Genomic DNA, 22,091 nt, shown 5'->3' on the forward strand with positions numbered 1-22,091 from the left:
AAGACCCTAAAACGGTAATGCACGATACGACAAAGGACCCATACGCACAACTGTAATAGAGAGATAGAACACCTCCTCGCTGAAAGGGTATTTCATCAACATCCCCAGTGGAGTTAGATGTGTTCAAGAGTCGTACCTACCCCTTTAACCCCTAATGGGTTTGTTCCACACCAACATCCCAGTAAGAGTCACGTCTTACTACGACCCACTATCTCCAGGGAGTTTAGGGCCCTTCTTATCCTCTCAACCCTCATGAGGCTCATCTGTGCTCTGGCCTGTCATCCTTAACAGAGTCACATGCATGCCATTGCTCATTATCTCTATGAGGTTACACTAGACCTCCTAATTCCCGATGAAGTCACGTCCGTCTGCCACTCCTCTAGTGCCGCCATCTCTATCTATGCCTCTCACTTGTGTATAGCCTTAATTATCTCTATTCCCAGGGAGTCAGATTGCTATCTACAGCCCATCCCCCATGTAGCTTTACCTACATGATGACTCACACATTGGTCCATGCTACATGACTTTAAACTGCATAGCCATGGTCCAAACTATATGACCTTAAACTGCAGCAGAGGTCTCATTGCACGACCTTAAACTGCATGGTCCTATTTGCATGACTTTAAACTACATAACCATGGTCCAGCTATATGACCCTAAAACTATAGTGCATGTTCTAGCTGCATGACGTTAAACTACTTTGCCCAGGTCCAGGAGGCATGACCTTAAATACGCCCCTGCATACACGCAAACGCCCTTCACACACATCTTCGCGCATGTCTTCCCTAACCAACCCGTTGTGTGCATACCACCTCCATTTCCTCTCCATGGGGTCGCACATGCCCTTTATGTGCATCTTCACGCACACCTTCCCAAGCCAGCCCATTCTTGTGGTGTACCACCTTCACCATCATTACCATCTTTTCCCCAGTGAGTCTTACCCGTGCTCACAAAACTGCGAACTCTTCCACAAGACATACTTGCTGTCAGCTAGTGGGTCATCATTGTTCACCCACTGACCATCTATCATCAACTCTTCACAAGGGCAACTTCATGCCATCTTCCCAAGTGAGTCAAAGTCATCACTAAGCTCACTCTATGGCCTCCACAAAATGCCATTCACCACCACTATAGTCCAACTGTATGACCCTAAACTATAGTGCACGTTCTGGCTGCATGATGTTAAAAGGATTCGCACATGTCTCAAAGGCATGACTCTAAAGACGCATTCACATGAAAAAAATGGGCATGGTGTGCACGTGACAAGGAAATGCCACGAGTAAAAATGATGGACGGGCATGGTCACGAAACCATTAGTAAGAGAGTTCCATGGAAAACAAAATCTAAGCACGGTAAAAACCCTAAAAGGGCATCGTGAGTAAAAACAGATGAAAAGGGTGGCCATGACTGCAGGTCATGGGTAAAAGAACCCAAAAATAGCAGAAATTGGTGAAAACCGTCTTCACGGTGCACTTCCCCTATTCAAGTGAAACCCACAAAAGGGTGTATGGACCGACAAGACAAGTTGATGCACGACCAATGCCTCAGAGGACATTCAATCTCCAAATAGTCACAATCCTGGCTATTGAGGTCTGCCTAAAATCCACAAAAGCCAGCATCCAATCGCAACACCACATGGCTCATCAAGGAGGGAGAGTCGCCTAAGATCTCCAAAAAATCATTGCTCATCAGGGGGTGAGAGTCGCATAAGATCCCCTATATTTCAACATGGCATGTGAGAGCCTCGTAAGATCTCCTAACAATCATGGCTCATAAGGGGGTGAGAGGCGTAGAAGATCCTCCACGCTTCAATATGGCTCATCAGGAAGTGAGAACCACATAAGATCTCCCCAGTTCAACAATAACAAGAGTCCTTAAGGGTGAGGATGATGACAAAATGATTCCTCTAGAAATGCTAAGGACCATCACGAAGGTAAGAAACTGATGAAGCCAGGGTCTAACCTGCCACAGGCTTCAGGGTACGTCTCGTCAAAACCCCCTAGCCTACATGGGACCAAACTTTCAATATGGGTCAGAAGCCTCGACTGGACCCCGTTAGATGGGACCTATAGAGATACCCTGAGCATCAAAAGAAAACCTGGTGTAGCAGCAAACAATGCCGACCAAAGGTTGATAGCATTTGGCTTTCAAAAAAGGCCTGGTAGTTCCTTGAGGGTGAGGACTTCGACAAGATCCTTCTAAATTCTTGAATGATTTCACTTCTCTATTCTCTCGAAGCACAACATTTGACGAGGCATGCTACTCAAAGGTACTTTTCATCAACATGGGCCCCCCGCTCAATAAAGCCTAGCAAACAATGGAAATTCCAATAGTCTCATAATAGCCCTGAAATATGCCTAGATTTACATAAGGTTTCTCAAAACACTCTTGCCAAGTTTTGTTGTAGTCCAACATGATTAAGGCAGTGCAGGCTGAGAAACAATTCTAGCAGAATCGGCCTCTAGCACTCTGAAATGACCCCTATAACTAGAGTTATATTTTAAGTGCCTCAAGTCATCGTGGGACCACCACCATTCGATCCGACATGGTCGAAAATCCTTGGGGTCAAATTTCAGCCCCAACGGACACCCCAGGAAGAAGTTATAGGTAAATAGTGAAACAGGATGGGCCGCACGCTATTCCTGTGCGGCCACCCTGTAACTCCACGCCATGGAAGGACATTCACAACCAGAGAATTTTGACACTCATATCTCACCTGTCCCAAGTCGGATCACGTTTAAATTTGGTGAGCATGTTCGTCTAGTCAAGACGAACGATTCCATATGTGGAAACCCCTTGACGACACCCGAGTGCAAAGAAAAGCTAGAGAGAAGTTTTTGATCCATGGCGAAAGTGCAGGAAATTCAGCAGCGTCGTGCCTCGCTCAATCTGTCAGATCATGTCGCTCATGAGCCCGATCATTGCGAGACAAATTCCATCACGTGTGTAAGGTCTTGGGCTATTACTGATGCACCCGCACATGATGAACGGTCGGATTCTACACACAAAACTAACGAAATGACTACAAATTTCTTCGCCGGATTCCATATTTCCCCAAAAATTCCAAAGTTGCAAAATATTCGTTTGGGCACGAAATCGAGCTATGTTTGTTGCCCCTTGATCGTAATGGCATGCTCAGTGTAATTCAAAGAAGAAATCACCAAAAAACGAAGAAATGATTACACTATAGATCTGAAGTTTCAAGATCCATTCAAATTTCAAGTCACATGATTGTGCACTAAAAACAAGATCCATGGCTCGAAGTTGGTATCAAATCGATCGCCATGCCGAGACCTATAAGAAAAAAATCATCTTACGATCAACTGGGCATCAGAACGATCTCGGATCAGCCATGCAAGATCACACAAGTTTTAGGGCAACACAGTGACTGTTCTGAAATTCCATGAATTGTTAGGAAGAGATAAATCTGTCATTTTGCACCCATTTTTTTAATTCAATTTAATCTTAATTACTAGTAATTAGGGTTAATTTTGATCATCCATTAATGTTTGGGGCAAATTCTATATATACGTACCAGCATTGTATGCACTAGAGGACTCAACCTTTCACAAACGAGATAGTTTTTAGTTATTACAAGTTTCTCTTTCTTCTCATTGTTGGGTCACATTTGAGAGAGAAAGTGAGGTGAGATAAAGTTTTGATCGATACCTCTATGTTCGAGGTAAATCTTTTCTCTCTTCTTTTCTTTTTCGTCTTCTCTCTCTCTTCTTTCCTCTCTTCCCCCCACCTTCTCCATCTGAGTTCTTCGTAGTGGTCATGCACGACAGTGGAAGTGTCGTGTATGCCTCCTCTGAGGTTACATAGGTCGCACATGAAGATGGAAGCGCCATGCACGAGCCTCCTTCTCCTTCTTTTCTTCAATCTCTTCGTTTAGTTGGCCCTATAGAAGGTGTTGCCCATCGTTGTCCACAGACATAGCTTGGACGTCTTAGTGAAGAACCCAGACAGTGAAACCCATTGCCGCTCGTAGGGGTCCTTCCCTGTTGTGCATCCATAGCAGACGACGATACCCATCGCCGCCCGTTATAGGCCTCGGCAAAGTCTATTGCCATCTGTGGGCTTCCTTCGTGTGTTTAATGTTCATCGCAGTCCTTCCTGCATCCCACACCTATCGTTATGAGCCTCGTGAGGATTACCACCACGCGCATCATGAATGAACAATGCCGCGTGCTTCATCAGAGACTATCGCCGCCCACTCGGGGGCGTGTTGTCTTTTTACTTTGCCAACCGGTGATACCTAACGCCATCTGTAGTTCATTTCTCACTCTCTAGCCATGATCGTGAGTGGAGATGCCTAATGTTGTCGGGACCCCATCTCTTTTCCATCTCGTGTCTTCTTTTCACTCTCTTTTCTCTTTTCACTTGACTGAGGGTAAAATTTGCCTAGCACTGCCATATCGGTCTCAGTTTCGAGTAGTATTGTGGTCGTGCTGGTCTTGAGAACCATGCCCATCTTGCTACCACTCTGAGTCGATAACTTCCCGGTAGTCATACTAGTCTCGCCTCTTCATCAAGTTTTCTTCTCTTTTCTATCTTTATTTAAACCTTTTGCTTCACCACCCTCTTCCATGAACGTACGTTTCCCTAAGATAAGGGTGGGTCTCTTTGACCCACCTGTCTTACAAATTAACCATAGAAGTGTTGTGTAGAAAACAAGAGGATTGCAAGTCAAGGGAGGCGATTCTGAACTAGCTAAAGAAGTTGGGGGGCTTCTTCTTGATCTAAGAGAGTGCCCACGCGAGCCAGCCCGAGTAAGTCCGAACCCACCTTCAATTCCTCTTTCATCAGTTGGTATACCTGCCCTTGCTCTCGAGCAAGGTTCTAAGGGAGCGATCTCAAATCTTAGGTTCACCAAAAACTCGAGATACGTGTTGCCAGATCATCCAGATCCAGAGGGTAAGATCAAGGAACTTATCTAGTGAACAAGCTCTGTACAAAGTACTTCTTCATCAGGGAGATCACTTGATAAAGGAGATTTCGTCGGTATGGGGTGTGCTAGAGAAAATGACTAAGGCTTGGCCTTTGATGGGTTTTTGAGGGACATATATGATGTTGAATTCCATCAGCACTAATGCCCATTTATCAAGGAGTCTTGACAAGCATGGGCGTGTCATGAGAAATTTTATTGAATCTGCTTTTGATATGAGTTTCACTTCATGACTAAGCAAGTAACGATGGAGTTTTTGTACAGCGAAGATTAAGACCAAGCACATCTTCTCTAAAGAGGATAATTCTTCTCATCCCCTTGCATCCTGTGGCTAGGATAGTGTAATGCTGTTTCTTTTCCCTTGTCATTGTTTTGTGCCAACAATGTCATGAGTGACTTGTCAAGAGTGGTCATGTATAGGATGAGAGGTTTTCCCAACACCAGTGTAGAGAGCACTGGAGGGTTGAGTAAATATTTCTTGATGTCATCGAGGGCTGCCTGACATGCTTCATCCCAGATGAATGAAGTATCCTTCTTTAACAGGTCTGTAAAGGGTTTACAACGACTTGATAGATTTGAGACGAACCTGCGGATATACGCCAGCTGCCTTTGAAGAGACCATAGTTCTCGCAATGTTGTTGGTGACGACATTTCTTGGATTGCCTTGATCTTCACTGGCTCAATTTCATGCGCTCGGTGTTTGACAATGAACTCCAAGAAATTTACTGAACGCACGTTAAAAGCGTATTTCAGTGGGTTCATTTTAAGCTGATGAAGGCATTGTTGTTCGAATACCTTTTCAAGGTCTCTCATGTGAGGATCCTTCTCTTTGGATTTTACCACCTTGTCATCTACGTAACACGCCACCTCTTTGTGCATCATATTTTTGAAGATGGTTGTCATTGCCCTCTAATATGTTGCATCAACGGGCTTTAATCCAAAAGGCATCATTGTGTAATAGAAGAACCCTTTTGGAATTAAAAACGCAATGGCTTCCTCATCTTCGTGCGTCACTATAGCCAGAGTACCCGTCCATGAAGGAAAAGATTTGACAGTGAGCCATAGAATCGATGAGCATCTCGATGAATGGTAGTGGGAAGTCATTCTTGGGACATGCGGTATTCAAGTTGCGGAAGTCAATGTAAACCCCGATCTGGTCATTCTTCTTCTTGATTGGAACAATGTTTGCCAACCATTTCGGGTACTTGACTTCACAAATGAAACCTACTTGTCTGAGTTTGGTCACCTTGGCATCTACTTGCATTCCAAGGTCAGGTCTAAACCTTCTTGATTTTTGTTTAACAAGTTTGACGGTTGGATCGATGCCAAGATCATGAACGATGACTTGAGGGTCTAAACTAGACATCTCGTGATAATGCTAGGCAAAGACGTCTCGATTTTCTCACAAGAAAGTAATGAAATTTTCTTTATCTTCTGGAGACATATTTGCTAAAATGAAAGTGGGACTAGAGTCAGCTTCGTCTCTGATATTTATTTCCTCGAGCTCGTTAGCTGTGTCTTGACCTCCTTTTTCCCATTCTTTCGAGGCCTCTTACAACTCCTCCTCATCGGCTTCTGAGTTCTTCTTGTTAATCTCAAGTGCAGAGACCGACGATCCTAACATCTCTTCTTTGAAGAGGGTTCCAAGGTATGTCATGATTTCCGCACCTTTGTTGAACCAAGGGACAGAAGGGAACCTCAAACGTGGACAACATATCAAGTTGTAAGGGTTTGATTTGGAAGGATTCAACGATTTTGCGGCAAGAAGCATCCTCATATGAATCACACGATCTTTGCATGGGTGTTTGAAGCATTTGCTCCTTGCTGGCTGGTACTTCATAGACTTGTGCTATGTGGCATGCTTCTTAAGAGTAGAAGCTTTTCCCCCTTGATTCTTTCAATATCTGCTCAAAGCCGAGCTCAGGGAGCCACTAGGGTTTCTTTGTGTGTAATTACAGAAAGTAGAAAATAATAAGAATATGAGCCAAGGGAGGCGATGCCGATCTAGTTTCATTACTGGGGGGCTTTCTTCGTGATCTGAGGGGGCGCCCAGGCACGTTAGCCCGAGTAAGTCCCAAACCCACCTTTTAAATTCCTCTCTCACGGGTTAGTAACACATTCCCCCATTTACAAATGAGGTTCCTCAGAGATCAATCTCAAGAACGTCCCGGTTCTCTCCCGAAACTTGAGACGTGAGCATCCCAATCCCCCAGGGATCTGGAGGGCGAGATCGAGGCACCAGACCAGTCCTCTTGATGGGATGGAGAAGGAAGGAGGATCATGCCAGGGATAAAGTCCATTAAAGTTGGCAGTAAGGGAAGGGGCCAAAGAAATTCTTGCTCGACTGACTGTGGACCCATTTTTTTCTCTATCGACTAGCCCTTGGTGCCCGTCTCGTTTTGGTCTTTTGAGGTGGTGCTTGATTCGTCTTGCTCGGCATGCGAACAACCCTAGCTTGCGAACTGCTTCTCACCTTGAAGACTTGAGTCTACTTCACCTGTGGTGGACTATCGATGGCTAGGACGTCGAGGGTTCAACAGTACCTGAATCATTACTATGAAGGTCTTGTGTCGGGAGGCCCTCTTGCACCAGTGAAGTACTGGCTTGGGGATCACTTACTGGAACATTGTAAGAATCCTAACATTCCTGTATTTTCTTTGTGATTATATCACGGAACTGGTACATTCACATAGGTAATGCCCCCATATCTGGTGGTATTGCACCAACGGTCCTCAGTTCCCCGGGCAAGGCGTCGAGGCTGTCTTGTTGATTTCGGTGTGATAAGGCCTTCTTGAAGCATTATAATGAAAAAGGCATTAAGAAGGCCTGGGCGCTTCATCTTCCTCTTTACCGTTACTGTATGGGAGGCCTGTGCTACGCCGAATGCCTTCTTTAACTCTTCAAGCTTGATCTGACCCATATGAACCAGAGCTTCGATAATGTCTATTAGCGTGAAGCAGTCATCTATTGGGTGATTGATCCTTCGATGGTAAGCACAATAATTCACCTGAGTAACATGCCCAGCTTGCTCAGGGAACTTGGTCTTTGGAAGCTCGATCATTATCTATTCCAGCAATAATTAGAATAGCGCCGGGACCCATTTCTTCTCAAAGGGGTAGACCTTGTTCAAATGCCTGGTCCAATAGTCATCCAGATTAAGATTTGCAACTCGGGGTACTCGGTTGTAGGAATATTATTGCTTGCTTACCTGAGGCGTTGTCTTTGTTGTGCCCATGTCTTTGGAGAGGTCAAAAGTTTGGGAGGGAGCCTTCTTTGGATCAATGATCGTGACAGCTGCACTAACCACTCCTTTTTGTTGGTTGCCCCAAGTGTTAGCTAGAGAGCTACCATTACCCCGGTTGTTTCTTGAGCTTGTAGACGGTTCTCATGACCCGCCATGGTGGCGTCATAAGCTTTCTATGCGGACCAATTTGGAGATCAGCGTTGACATGGAAGTTGGATTGGAGGCCTCAACATGTAGAGCGATTTCAGGTCGCATGTTCTGCACACAAGTTTGAACCGTTTCCTTCTCAGGCATGGGATTGGGATGGCGAGCTACTAAATTTCTCCATCTTGATATGAACTGGTCCACGGGCTCATCTTGGTCTTGGGTCATGGTGAGAAGCTCAGTGGTTCTAACCTCTCTCTCGACCTCATAGATGCGTTAGTGGAAGATTTTCTCCAGTTCCTTGCAAGTATGCACCGAGTTCAAGGGAAGTCGAGCATACCACTAAAAAGCCGGTCCTCAAGGGTTTCAACAAACTGACGGAGAAGGAGTCTCCCATCAGCCGTTGTTTCTCGACACGCTGCTTGTAAGTGGGCGATATGCTGATTCTGTGACGTGGTTCCATTGAATAAGAGAAACTTTCCTTTCTTATAATCTGAGGGAAACGTCACCTGGTCAATGTATGAAGGGTACGACCTTTGATAAGGCATTGCACTCTGTAACTTGAAATTTGTCTGTTCTTTAAGCTATGGGTAACCATAGCAACGATGTCGGCCTCTGAGACGGGATGAGGGACAAAATTGTCTTGTGAGGCATAAGGAAGGGGCTACGTTGGAGGTGCACCATCTGAGTGATGGGAATTGTGCTTGTTTGAACGTATTTTTCAGCAACTTGGTCCTTGATGCGAAACAAAGAGAAAGCAGGTCAATAAAACCTATAAAATAAGTGAAAATTTCGACAGTCTCAAAATTGGTCAAGATCGTCATTAGCAATCGAAAAGGCCACTTGCCAAGTTTCATCCCGATCAGACATATTTAAGGCAGTGAACACAAAGAAATAGTTTCGGCAAAATCGGCCTCTAGCACCCTGAAATGGATCCCGTAACTATAATTATCTTTTTGGTGAGTCAAACAACTATGGGACGACTGCCGTTGGATCCGTCACGGTAAAAAAACCCTATGGGTCAAGTTTAGACTTAATCAGACACTCCAGAACAAAGTTATGAGTAAAATACCAAAAAAGGGTAGGGTGCACACTATTCCCATGCGACCACACTGCACGAAAACACCATTAAAGGTGATTGTTTTCATAGTCATGGGCAGTGATTTTAGGGGCATATATCTCACCCGATCTGAGTCGGATCGCGCTCAAATTTGGTGAGTGTGTTCTTCTCATCCAAACGAGTGATTCGATATGTGGTATGCCCTGAGACAATGCCCGAGCAAGGAGAAAAACTCGAGAGAAGTTGTTGATTCGTAAAGAAAGTTACAGAAAATTCCGCAACAGCTTCCCCCACTCTAGCGACAAAGTCATGATACTCGCAAACAAGATCGACACGAAACTAATTACATTATGTGTGTGAGGTCCCTAGCTATCTCTAGTCCGAACCTGACGTATGATGAACAGTTTGGATTTCACACACGGAGACATCAAAGATGCTGTAAATTCCAGCAGGGGGATTACAAGATTCCCACCAAAAAATTCAAGATGACCAAATATTCATCCAGGCACGAAATCAAGCTGCGTTTCTTGCAACGTGATCATGACGGCATCCTCAATGTGATTCAATGAAAAAATCATGAACAAACATCAAGGAGCGAATACACAATCGATCAGAAGTTTTCAAGATTCAAGCAAATTTCAAGTTTCGCGATCATGGCTTAAAAACATGATTAATGGCTCGAAGTTTGTATCAAATCGATCGCCATGTCGAGCGCCACAAGAAAAAAATCATCTTTCAATCAAACGGGCATCAGAACAACCCGAGATCAGTCATGAAAGATCACGCAAGTTCTTAGGCAGCAGCAGGGACTGTTCTGGAATTCCTCACAATGTTAAGCAAAGGCAAAACAGTCCTTTTGCGCTCATTTTTAGAATTTCTATTAATTCAATTAAATTGTAATTATCTTCAATTTTAGGTAGTTTTAGGCATCCACCCATGTTTGGGCCTAATTCTATTTATAAGCATGCAAAGCCAAATTGTCAAATTGGTGGATACATCTTGGAGAGAGAGAGAGAAAGGAGAGAGAAGAAAAGGGTCGGTACCCTTCGATAAGGTAATTTTCTCTCTCCTCCCCTCTTGCTCTCTTTTATCCCTTTCTCTCTCCTCTTGCTCATGTCTATCTCTCCCTTTCTCTCCTCTTATTCATATCTATCTCGCTTTTTCTCTCCTCTTTCTCATATTTATCTCCCTTTCTCTCTCCTCTTTCTCATCTCTATCTCTCTCTTCTTCTGATACAGTCACTGAAGCCTAATACCGACTTCATCTTCTCTCTCTTCTCTTCTAATACAGTCGGTGAAGCCTAACACCGACTACATCTTCTCACTATTCTCTATCTAATACAGTCGGTGAAGTCGAGCACCGACTGCATCTTCTCTCTCTTCTATGTCTAATACAATCGGGGAAGCCTAGCGCCGACTGCACCTTTCTCTCTCTTCTCATTCCAACCCAGCCAGCGATGCGCAATGCCGACTTGTTTTCTCTCTCCTCATTTCTTAAACACAGCCGACGAAGCCTATTGCCAACTATGTCTGTCTCTCTCTTTGCTTTCTAACCCAGTTGGCGATGCTTAGCACCGACTGTGTCTTTCCTTCTCTTTCTCTGTCCAATCCAGTCGACGATGCCTAGCACCGACTGTGTCTTTCCTTCTCTTCCTCTTCCAACACAGCCGGTGATGCCTAGTGCCAACTGTGTCTTTCACCCTCTTTTCTCCTTCCTTCTCTCTTCTCTCACACTCTTCTCCTTCTTTCTTTCTCTTCCTCTCTTTCTTTCTCTTCTCTTTCCTATTCTCTTAATTATTATGCTCTCTTTATGATTTTTATTCTTTATGTTATCCTTCCATTTGATTAAGAAGGGTTGAGATTAGCCTCTTATGGTGCGTGTGATGATGGGAAAGATCAATCATATAGACGCCACATGCCAATCAGCTAACCACGACGTCAATTCCCATCACTCGGATGGTACACCTCCAAGGCAGCCCCGCCCTCTGCTCACAAGACAATTATATCCCTCACCCCATCTCTCAGGTAGACATTAATGCTATGGTGACCCATAGCTTCAAGAACAGACAAATCCCGAGGATACAGGGTGCGATGCCTAACCAAAGGCTGTCCTTCATACATTGACCAGCTCTCGTTTCCCCTAGAATACAAGAAAGGGAAGTTTCCTCTATTCAACAGAACCACATCCTCGAACCCGCTTATTGCCTACTTCCAGGCAGCATGTCGAGAACCAACAGTCAACGAGAGCCTTCTTCTCCGTCAGTTTGTTGCAACACTTGACGGCCCAACTTTTCAGTGGTATGCTCGACTTCCTCCAAACTCAATACATACATGGGAGGAAATGGAAAAACTATTCTATCAAAACTTCTATGAGGTTGAGAGAGAGGTTAAAACCATCGAAGTTCTCACCCTGACCCAAGACCCCGATGAGCTCGTCAACCAGTTCATATCAAGATGGAGAAATTTGGCTGCTCCCCATCCTAATCCTATGCACAGGAAGGAAGCAGTCCAAACTTGCATGCGGAACATGCGACCTGAGATTGCTCTACATGTCGAGGCCTCTAATATGACCTCCATGTCATAATTGATCTCTAAATTAGTCCACATAGAAAGTCTATCACGCCACCACGGCGGGTCACGACAACCATCTGTAAGGTCAACGAACAACTGGGGCAATGGTAACTCTCAAAACAACACACGGGGCGGCCAACAGAAAGGAGTAATCAGTGCACCAGTCACGGTGACTGATCTAAAGAAGACTCCCTTCAGAACTTTCGACCTCTCCAAAGGGGTGAGCATGGCCAAGACAACCCCTCGAAGAGGTAAGCAAAAAGACTCGTACAATCGAGTACCCCCACTAACCAACCTTGATCGGGGTGATTATTTTACCAGGCACAGGAACAAGGTATACCCCTTCGAGAATGAATGGGTCCCTGCACTGTTTCAATTATTATTGGAACATAAAATGATTCAGCTTCCAGAAGCCAAGTTCCATGAGCAAGCTGGCCTTGACACTCAAGAAAATTATTAGGCTTATCGTAGAAGGATCAATCATCCCACAGATGACTTCTACACGCTACAATATATTATCGAGGCCTTGATTCAGAAGTCTCGAAGGCTTAAAGAAGGCCTTAGGGGCAGCATAAGCCTCTCATGCAGTAACCATCCAGGAAGATGACGAAGCCCATGGTATCCTTCACACCTTTTTCGTTATAATGTTACACGAAGGCATAATCACACTAAAGCAGGCAAGGCAACCCTGACGCCTTGCTAAGGGGAGGGACTGAGGACCATTGGTGCCCGTATCACCAGATATGGGGTCACTACCTGTGGGAATGCACTAGTTTTCATGATATATTTACAAAGAAAATGAGGGAATGCCAAGAGTTTTACAACATCCCAGTAAGTGACCACCAAGCCACTGTTTCACCAATGCAAGAGGACCTCCCAACACAGGACCTCTCTAATAATGATTCAGACTCTGTTGAACCCTTGACTTCCCATCCATGGATAGTTCACCACGAGCGAAGCAGTTTGCCAAGCTAAGGTCGTTCACAAGCCTAGGGAGATGAATCAAACAGCACCTAAGAAAACCAATAGGAGACGGGCACGAGGGCTGCTCTCCATAGAAACAAGACGGCTCAACTGCCAGTTGAGCAGGAATTTCTCAAGCCCTTCCCCCACTGCCAACTTTACTGTACTTTCTCCTTGGCATGCTCCATCTTCCTTCCCATCGAGAGGACCTCCCAGAGTACTCTTTCACTTACAATACGTCCAATGAAGGTGACGACATTACAAGTACTCCCCAACGGTCTAGGCAAGGGAAAGACCTAAAAGACCCCGTGCACTCATCCAATGGCGATAACATAAAAAGCTATCCAGAACGGTCTGATGAGGGGAATGACCTTAAAAGACACCCACTTTCTGACCCTTCTCCTCCTTCTTCTTCTTCTTCTTCTTCTTCTCCTTCTCCTTCTCCTTCTCCTTCTCCTTCTCCTTCTCCTTCTCCTTCTCCTTCTCCTCCTTCTTCTTCTTCTTCTTCTTCTCCTTCTCCTTCTCCTTCTCCTTCTCCTTCTCCTTCACCTTCTCCTTCTCCTTCTCCTTCTCCTTCTCCTTCTTTCTTCTCCTTCGGTCTTCTCCTTCTTTCTTCTCCTTCTTTCTTCTTCTTCTTCTTCTGCTTCTTCTTCTCCTTCTTCTTCCTACTTCTCCTCCTACTTCTCCTCCTCCTTCTCCTTCTCCTTCTTCTTCTGCTTCTTCTTCTCCTTCATCTTCTCCTTCTTCTTCTTCTTCTTCTTCTTCTTGAACACAAGGGATCAAACATAACTAAAACGTAATGGAGGCGGTGGAAAAAGACATTCACTTAAGCAACAGGATTCCTAACAATTGTTGATGCACTGGCAGTTATAGACAAGGCAGAGCCACCTTCTTTAAAGAAGCATAAAAAGTATAAGCCAAAGAAACCCTAGTGGCCCCTTGAACCAAACTTTGAGCAGAGATTGAGAGAATCTACTCTCAGGAAGCTTCCCAAGTGGTGCAAATCTCAAGAGCATCACCCATCATGGGGCAGATAAATCTCAGATCGGGGAGGATGCTACAACCTCCACCACAGAAGTTGGGCACCTTGAAATTTTCTGGTTCACCACTATGCCCCGAACGAAATACCAATATCCTTATTCTACAGCTCCTTGGGCTCCTTTCTAATCCAAATACCTCAAACAATCCACCTATTCTCCATTTCCCTTGGACACCTCGAATCCCATGTTCTCAACCACTTCCAAAACCTCAAACCTCTTCCACCAAAACCAATGGCAGGACTAGGAGCACAAGGCCTTTATCAAGAAAAGGTGAAATATGATGATAGGTCATCTACGAAAGCTTCCAGCTCTCCTCAATATCTACGACGCCCTCATGCTCTCAAAGGATTACTAGATGGCTTTGGTTCATGCTCTCTCTTACCCGAAGGTGTACGAGACTGAAGTAGAACCCATTAAGGTGGACCCGGTGATTTTAGAAGGATGTATTCCCATCACCTCTTCAGAGGATGATCTACAGCTTGAAAAACAGTTTCATAATCACCCTCTCTTTGTCATTCGCGAATTACATGCATTCCTCATCAATCGAATTATGTTAGATGGAGGGTCGGCAGTCAACGTTATTCCAAGCAGGATCCTTACTCGATTGGGATTAGGGTCGAGGATCTACTCCGAACCACATCATAGTCCAAGGGTTCAACCAATCAGGAGAGAAGCCAGCTGGTATAGTTTGCCTTCGTTTTAAGATCGGTGAGCTGAACGACTATGCCCAGTTTCATGTAATCAACACCGACACTTCCTACAACATTCTCCTCAGTCGGCTATGGCTCCATGACCTGGGAGTGGTTCCATCAACGATTCATCAGTGCTTCAAGTATAGTAGAGATGGGAGACAACATATGGTCTATCCTGATAAAAGACCATTTCCTATAGCTAAAACTCACTGTGTTGATGCTAAGTATTACTTCACATATCCGGTGTCGCCTAAAAAGCTGAATGAGGAGGATACAAGTCTACAATGAAGATAGAATCTTCGCCTCATGAGGATGTGAGGTGTGAGGAGAGCATTTGTAAACATGTTCAAGGAAGAAGTGAGGCAAGGCAAAACTCTTCCTTTAACGCCTATTCATTCTAGCATCCCCGCAATTGTCCCTGAAGAAACCTCTTCTTCACTTCAAGAGGAGTCCTCGCCCTCTGCCCTCAGTTCTAGACCACTTTGGGCAAAAGATGAACCAGAGGTCATCTCTGAGATTGAACAAGTTATGAGGATAGAATTCCCAGCTCCAAAGATCACTTATACGTCGGACGATCAAAAAGTTCTGCACATCCCCATCGTCGCAAAAGATTTTTCAAAACCCGGTTGTTGTCAGCATAGAGAATGCTCCTTAGATCATGAACCAGCCACAAGTTTTTTACTTTCCAGGTATGATGGGAGGAGACCAGTTTGAGAAAGGATAGTCTTCATCCCCTCGAGAGCATGATCCCCTAGCTGAGTTATGGAGCAAAGTGCGTAGTCTCTAGAGCTAATTGGAAGTTATGTGCGTTGCTTCAAAATATCTCAAGGAGTTCGTGCCTGAGACCAAAAGCTACGATGAGTTTGAAGTAAATGCATCACTAATGGAGGTCAAAGCCCCTCATGATTGGACAATTTACAATGAACAAGCTCATCAAATAATGGGGAAAATGAATTATGAGCCCTTATCCAATCAAACTTTAAAAGGAGAGAAAGCGACGACTCCCATTTTGAAGTCATTGAAGCCATAGCAGCCCGTCATGTGACTAGACAAAGGTTAGGGTATTAGCATCTTGAGACAATGACACCATACAACAAAGACAGTCAGGAGAGAAAAAGAAGCATTTTATTAATGACTGCAAAATTTTTACTAAGTGTTAGCAAAGAAAAAGGCATATTAAAAAATGACTGATTATCCTATTGATCTCTGCCCTGCATGCTGTGGGAGAAGTCTCGGTCTCTGAATACACTCCTTCAATTCGGCCACCATCTAGGTCTCTTCCTCCATCGCCATAGTTTCAGACTCAAGGGTACAATTGTGTTCGAACAACTCTGTAGCAATAGAAGCCTCCATGGCCCTCCTCTGGATCATCTCTGTCTTAAGACCAGCAAATTCCTACCTTATTATTCACATCTCCTCCCTTATCTCGAACATCCTCTTAGAGCTGCCTTGCTCCTCCCTCTTGGGATCTTATTGATGGCCAATTGTAGTGGCCTTCTTCTTAGTGCAGGAATCTATCTCCTTGCGATGACGCAAGATGGACTCCTCTAAGGAGGCTAACATACTGGTCTCTGCTTCATGATGCAGTATTCCCGATCGCCAGCTCTCCAGCTCATTTAGCGTTGCATCAAAATAAGAAAGGACTTCTTGTGCACTTCTAATAACGACAGTCACAGCGAATTCCCTCAGTTTAGTCAAAGCTTGTCTAGCTCATTGAAAGGCAGGTCCCTCAAGCCCTAAAGGTCTGCTCAAAGCATGCCTGCAATCATACTAGAAACCTGACTAAAGATGGGCCTAGATGATGTTGTTGGGATTACTACAACTGAAGAGACTTCGGCTTTGAGGATCGGGCTGGTCAATGCAATAGTCATATGAGCCACTGGCTCCTTTGAAACAATGGCAGAGTCCAGAGCTTCTTGCACCTCAGACTCAAAGGCAATTGTCTCAACCTGCCTGGGTTCTTCAACACCAGTCTCGTCGCCTTGTCCCTCGTTTATGGGGTCCTCAACTTCTATCCTAGCAGGCTCTGAAGAATCATGTTCCCCTTGCTCTTCTCCCTCCTGAACTGCCACTTCAGCATTAGGAAGTTCAGGAACATCCTCTTCGCCTTGACCCTCGCCTACGGGGACCTCTACTTCTGTAACCACATGTTCAGGAGAAACTGGTTCCCCTTACTCCTTGCCCTCCTGATTAGGAGGGGACTCCGGATCAAAGGGACATGCCCTTGAGTCCAGGGATAGTTCCTGAGTCTGAGGCGGCTCGGGTGGAGACTGAGGAGGATGAAAGCCTTGAAGAAAGTGCTCTAGATAGGGGCTCAGATGTTGATGTGGCCTCCATGCATGAGGAGAGGCTATGGCTCGAGGAGAAGATCCTGAAGTTGATGACATGCTCGAACACCAAGAGGTTGTTGCTTCCGTGGCCCGGAGTCATGACAATGAGGGAACTGAGCTCTTTGTGGCTGAGGTAATATAAATCAGTCTCTTTTCCCTCTTCATTGTTTTGTGCCAACAATGCTCCGAGTGACTCTTCTATAGGAGTGATGTATGGAATGAGGGGCTTTCCCAATAGTAGTGTAGAGAGTACTACAGGGTTGAGTAAATAATGCTTAATGTCGTTAAGGGTAGCCTGACATGGTTCATCCCAAATGAATGGTGTATCTTTCTTTTGTAGGTGTGTAAAGGGTTTACAACGACTTGAGAGGTTCGAGATGAACTTGCGAATGTATGTCAGTTGACCTTGGAGGGAGCATAGTTCTCGAAGTGAAGTCGATGACGACATTTCTTGGATGGCCTTGATCTTAACTGGCTTAATTTCAAGCCCTCGATGTCTGACGATGAACCCCAAGAATTTTCCCGAATGCATGCCAAAAGCGCATTTCAGTGAGTTCATTTTTAGTTGATGGAGACACAATTGTTTGAACACCTTTTAGAGATCTCTCATATGAGCATTCTTCTCTTTGGATTTTACCACCAATTCATCCACATAACACTCCACCTCTTTGTACATCATGCCTCAGAAAATGGTCGTCATTGCTCTCTGGTATGTGGCACCGACATTTTTTAATCCAAAAGGCATCATTGTGTAACAAAAGATCCCTTTCGAAGTTAAGAATGTTGTGGCCTTGTTATCTTCAAGCACCATCCTTATCTGATTATACCCAGAGTCTCCATCCATGAAAGAAAAGATTTGGCAATGAGTTGTGAAGTCGATGAGCATCTCGGTGAATGACAACGGGAAGTCATCCTTGAGACAAGCGGTATTCAAATCGTGAACGTCAATACAGACCCTGATTTGACCATTCTTCTTCTTGACCAGAATGAAATTTGTTAGCCATTTCAAGTACTTGACTTCATGGATGAAACCTGCTTGTCAAGTTTGGCTACCTCGGCTCTATTTGCATTTCGAGATCAAGCCTGAATCTTCTTGATTTTTGTTTGACAAGTTTGACAGTCGGATCAATGCCGAGATGGTGAACGACGACGTGACAGTTTTTCAAGAAGGCAATGAACACCTCTTTCTCATCAAGAGACATTCTTGCAGAAATGAAGGTAGCTCTGGGGTCTGCTTTATCTCCAAGATTTATTTGTTCGAGTTCGTCTGCTGTGGCCTGACCACCTTCTTCCAATTCTTCTGGAGCCTCTTGCAACTCTTCATCATTGTTTTCAAGGATCTTTTGAATGATCTCAAATGCAGAGACCCATGGTTCTGACATCTCTACCTTAGATAGAGGCTTAGAGTGGATTATAATTTCTGCGTCTTTCTCCGTTTGAGGAAGGGAAGGGTCGTCCCTAAACAGGGGTTGTTTCTCAGACTGCAGGAGTTCATCTTGGAGATTGCAAGGAATTTGGGATTCAATGATTGTAGTGCAAGAAGTACACCGATGCGAATCACTCGGCCTTTCAGCAACTCTCTGCAGTGTTTGGTCCACACGGGTTGGTGCTTCACAGACTTGTATCATGTGGAAAGTTTCTTGATAGTAGAAACTTTGCCTCCTTAACTCTCTCAATCTCTGCTCAAAGTTAGGTTCAGGTGGCCACTGAGGTTTCTTTGGCTTCGACTTCTTGCGCTTCTTTGATGAAGGTGGCTCTGTCTTAGCTTTAGCTGTCAGGGCATTAACAATTATTAAGAATCCTGCTGCCTACGCCAGAGTTTTTCTCAATTGCTTCCGTTGTGTCTTAGTTATGTTCGATCCCTCAAGTTCTTTATCGAGAGCATCAAAGTTTGGACATATCAAAGTTGTACCTGCAAGAGACATAGACAAGGAAGAATGAAAAGTTGGAGAAGGAGGAGTAGGTTAAGGTCGTTCCCCTCATCAGACCGACCTAGGCAGGTTCTTATGTCATCGCCAGAGTTGGACTGATGTAGGGGATCTTTTAGGTCTTTCCCTTGCTTAGACCATTGGGGAGTGCTTTTAACGTCATCACCCTCATTGGGTGTGTGCAGGGGACCTTTTAGGTCTTTCCCTTACTTAGACCGTTGGGGAGTGCTTTTAATATCGTCACCCACATTGGACGTTTGCTGAGTGAAAGATGGCATGGGGACATCTTCTTGACAGGATGAAGAAGGAAAAAGGATTGTGTCGGGGATGAAGTCCAGCAAAGCTAGCAATGGAGGAAGGGGCCTAAGAAATTCTTGCTCGACTGTGGGTTGAGTGATCTTGTTTCTTCGACAAGCAGCCCTTAGGGCCCATCTCTTTCTGATTTTTTGAGGTGTCATTTGATTTGTCTCACGAGGTTGGCGATCAGCGTTGGCTTGGCAAACTGCTTCTTGCCTCAAAGACTTGAGTCTGCTTCGACCATGGTAGATCATCCATTGCTAGGAAGTCAAGGGATTTGCAGAGTCTGAGTCATTGATCGGAAGGTCCTGCTTTGTGAGATCTTCTTAGCTTGATGAGGAAGTGATTTGGGGATCACTTATAAGGAGGTTGTAAAATTCTTGACACTCTCGCATCTTCTTTGTGAATATGTCAAGGAAAGATGTACATTTTGATTGGTAATGACCTCTTAGCTGATGGTATGGACACCAGCGATCATCAATCCCCTTAATAAGGTGAAGGGGTTACCTTGCCTTCTTTAGTGTGATTATGCCTTCTCAAAGCATTATAATGAAGAGGGCATAGAGGATACCTACATTTTGTCCTTCTCTTGAATGGTTACAGCATGGGAGGCCTCAGCTTCCCCGAAGGCCTTCTTTAAATCTTCAAACTTTATCTGACCTTTCGGAATCAGGGCCTCTATGATATCCTTTAGTGTGTAGCAGTCATCTGTGGGATGATTGATCCTTCGATGGTAAGCACAATAATATGCTTGGGTGTCATGGCCAGATTGCTCAGGGAACCTGGCTTCTGGAAGTTGGATCATATTCTGCTCTAATAATAACTGGAACAGCATAGGGACCCATTCCTTCTTGAAGGGACATGCCTTATTTCGAAGCCAAGTTAAATAATTGCTCCGATCAAAGTTGGTTGGTGGAGGTACTCGATTGTACAACTGCTGTTGCTTGCCAGCCTGGGGTGTTACTTTTGTCATGCTTATCTCTTTAGGGAGGTCCAAAGTTTGGGAGGGAGCCTTCTTTGAATCAGTGACCATAATGGCTGCAATAATTACCCCATTTTGTTGGCTGCCCCGTGTGTTATTCCGAGAGCCACCATTGCCCTGATTGTTCGCTGAACTTGTAGACGGTTGTCGTGCCCCACCATGATGGCGTGACAAACTTTCTATGCAAACTGATTTTGAGATCAACTCTGACATGGAGGTTGGATTAGAGGCCTCGACATGTAGAGCGATTTCTGGTCGCACGTTCCACACGCAATTTTGGACTACTTCCTTCTCGATAATAGGATTAGGATAGCTTGAAGCCAAGTTTCTCCATCTTGATATGAACTGATCTACGAGCTCATCAAGGTCTTGAGTCAAGGTGAGAAGCTCGATGGTATGAACTTCTCTCTCTACCTCATAAAAGCGTGGATGGAACAGTTTCTCCATCTCCTCCCATGTATGAGCCGAGCTTGGAGGAAGTAGGGCATATCATTGAAATGTTGGGCCATTAAGGGTCTCAACGAACTGGCAAAGAAGAAGTCTCCCTTCAGCTGTTGTTTCTCAACATGCTGCTTGGAAATGGGTGTTATGCTGGTTTGGGGAGGTGTTTCCGCTGAATAGAGGAAACTTTCCTTTCTTAGAGTCTGAGGGGAACGTGATCTGATCAATATAGGAAGGATATGGTCCTTGATAAGGCGTCACACCTTGCATGCCTGGAATTTTTCTGTTCTTTAGGCTATGGGTTACTATAGCATCGATATCGAATAGAGAAACCAGATGAGGGACAGAATTGTCTTGGGAGGTAGACGGATGGGGCTGCCGTGGAGGTGCACAATCAGAGTGATGGGAATTGACCTCATGGTTAGCCGACTGGCATGCCACGTAAATACAATCGATCTTTTCCATCATCGTATGCGCCATATCCTCAAACTTGTTCATGCGATCCTCCTGCACATCACTAGGCTTGCTTACGACTATTACGTTGATCGTTTCTCTAGGGAGGTCAATGTTAGTGGCAGTTGAAGGCTTGTGAGCTAGACAAGTCGTATGTGGTAGGTCTGTCAGTAAGGGGTCAGTATTCCTTGACTGAACTTGACTTTTGTATGCAGATCGTGTATGGACTAGTTCTCGACGATCTTGGGACCGTGGCTGAGGAGTGGCTGGGTCTTCTTCTACGATAGTAATCACAGCACAGGGCTCATTGAGCTCTTCTTTTGGCTTCATCGTCTGAAGGGGGTAGAGGGGATTTAAGTGAAGAGGGTCATCAAAATTGGCTGTTTTAACTACCTTGGTCAGCTCCGTAGTCAAAATTCGTAGACCTCTATCATGTTTAGCTCTGACGTTTTGATGGACCTCCTGCCAAAACAGTGATCTAGGTTGCGGTTGGTCAACTCATCTTGAACAGGAGAGAGCTGTCTCCATTAGGTGTGGCAATGGATGAGGGTCAGGAACTGGAGCCATCTTGGGCCAGGGGGGATGAAGAACTTGATCTTCCATAAGGTCCATGCCTTGAGCTCTCTTATGAGCTCCAGAGATATGACCAAACTGTTGGAGCGGGTTCAAAATGGTACTCTTGGGGATAACCTTCGAGTACCAAGGCTGAAGGTTCTTTCTTGATGAAGGAGGAGCAAGCAAGAGAAGGGTCGACTCATGAGGAGGCCTGTGTCGAGGACGAGAGGCCATCTGAGATGGCAACACATGTGCTCCCCTTGAAGAAGGATTACGAGAGACTTGAGGGTCAACTCAGGCTCGTGCAAGTGATCTAGCCTTTGGAGGCCGAGAACTACGAGCATGTGTCTGTAAGAGAACATGTGCAGGCCTGGCCCTTACTGGGTGCGCTTGTGTCTGCATCAGAGGAGGACAAGAAGGTCATCTCATGTGTACTTGGGTTGG

The sequence above is a fragment of the Amborella trichopoda genome, chromosome 12 (assembly GCF_054954075.1).
Source record: "Amborella trichopoda isolate Santa Cruz 75 chromosome 12, AtrichopodaSantaCruz75HAP2 v2.0, whole genome shotgun sequence".
NCBI classification, from domain to species: domain Eukaryota; kingdom Viridiplantae; phylum Streptophyta; class Magnoliopsida; order Amborellales; family Amborellaceae; genus Amborella; species Amborella trichopoda.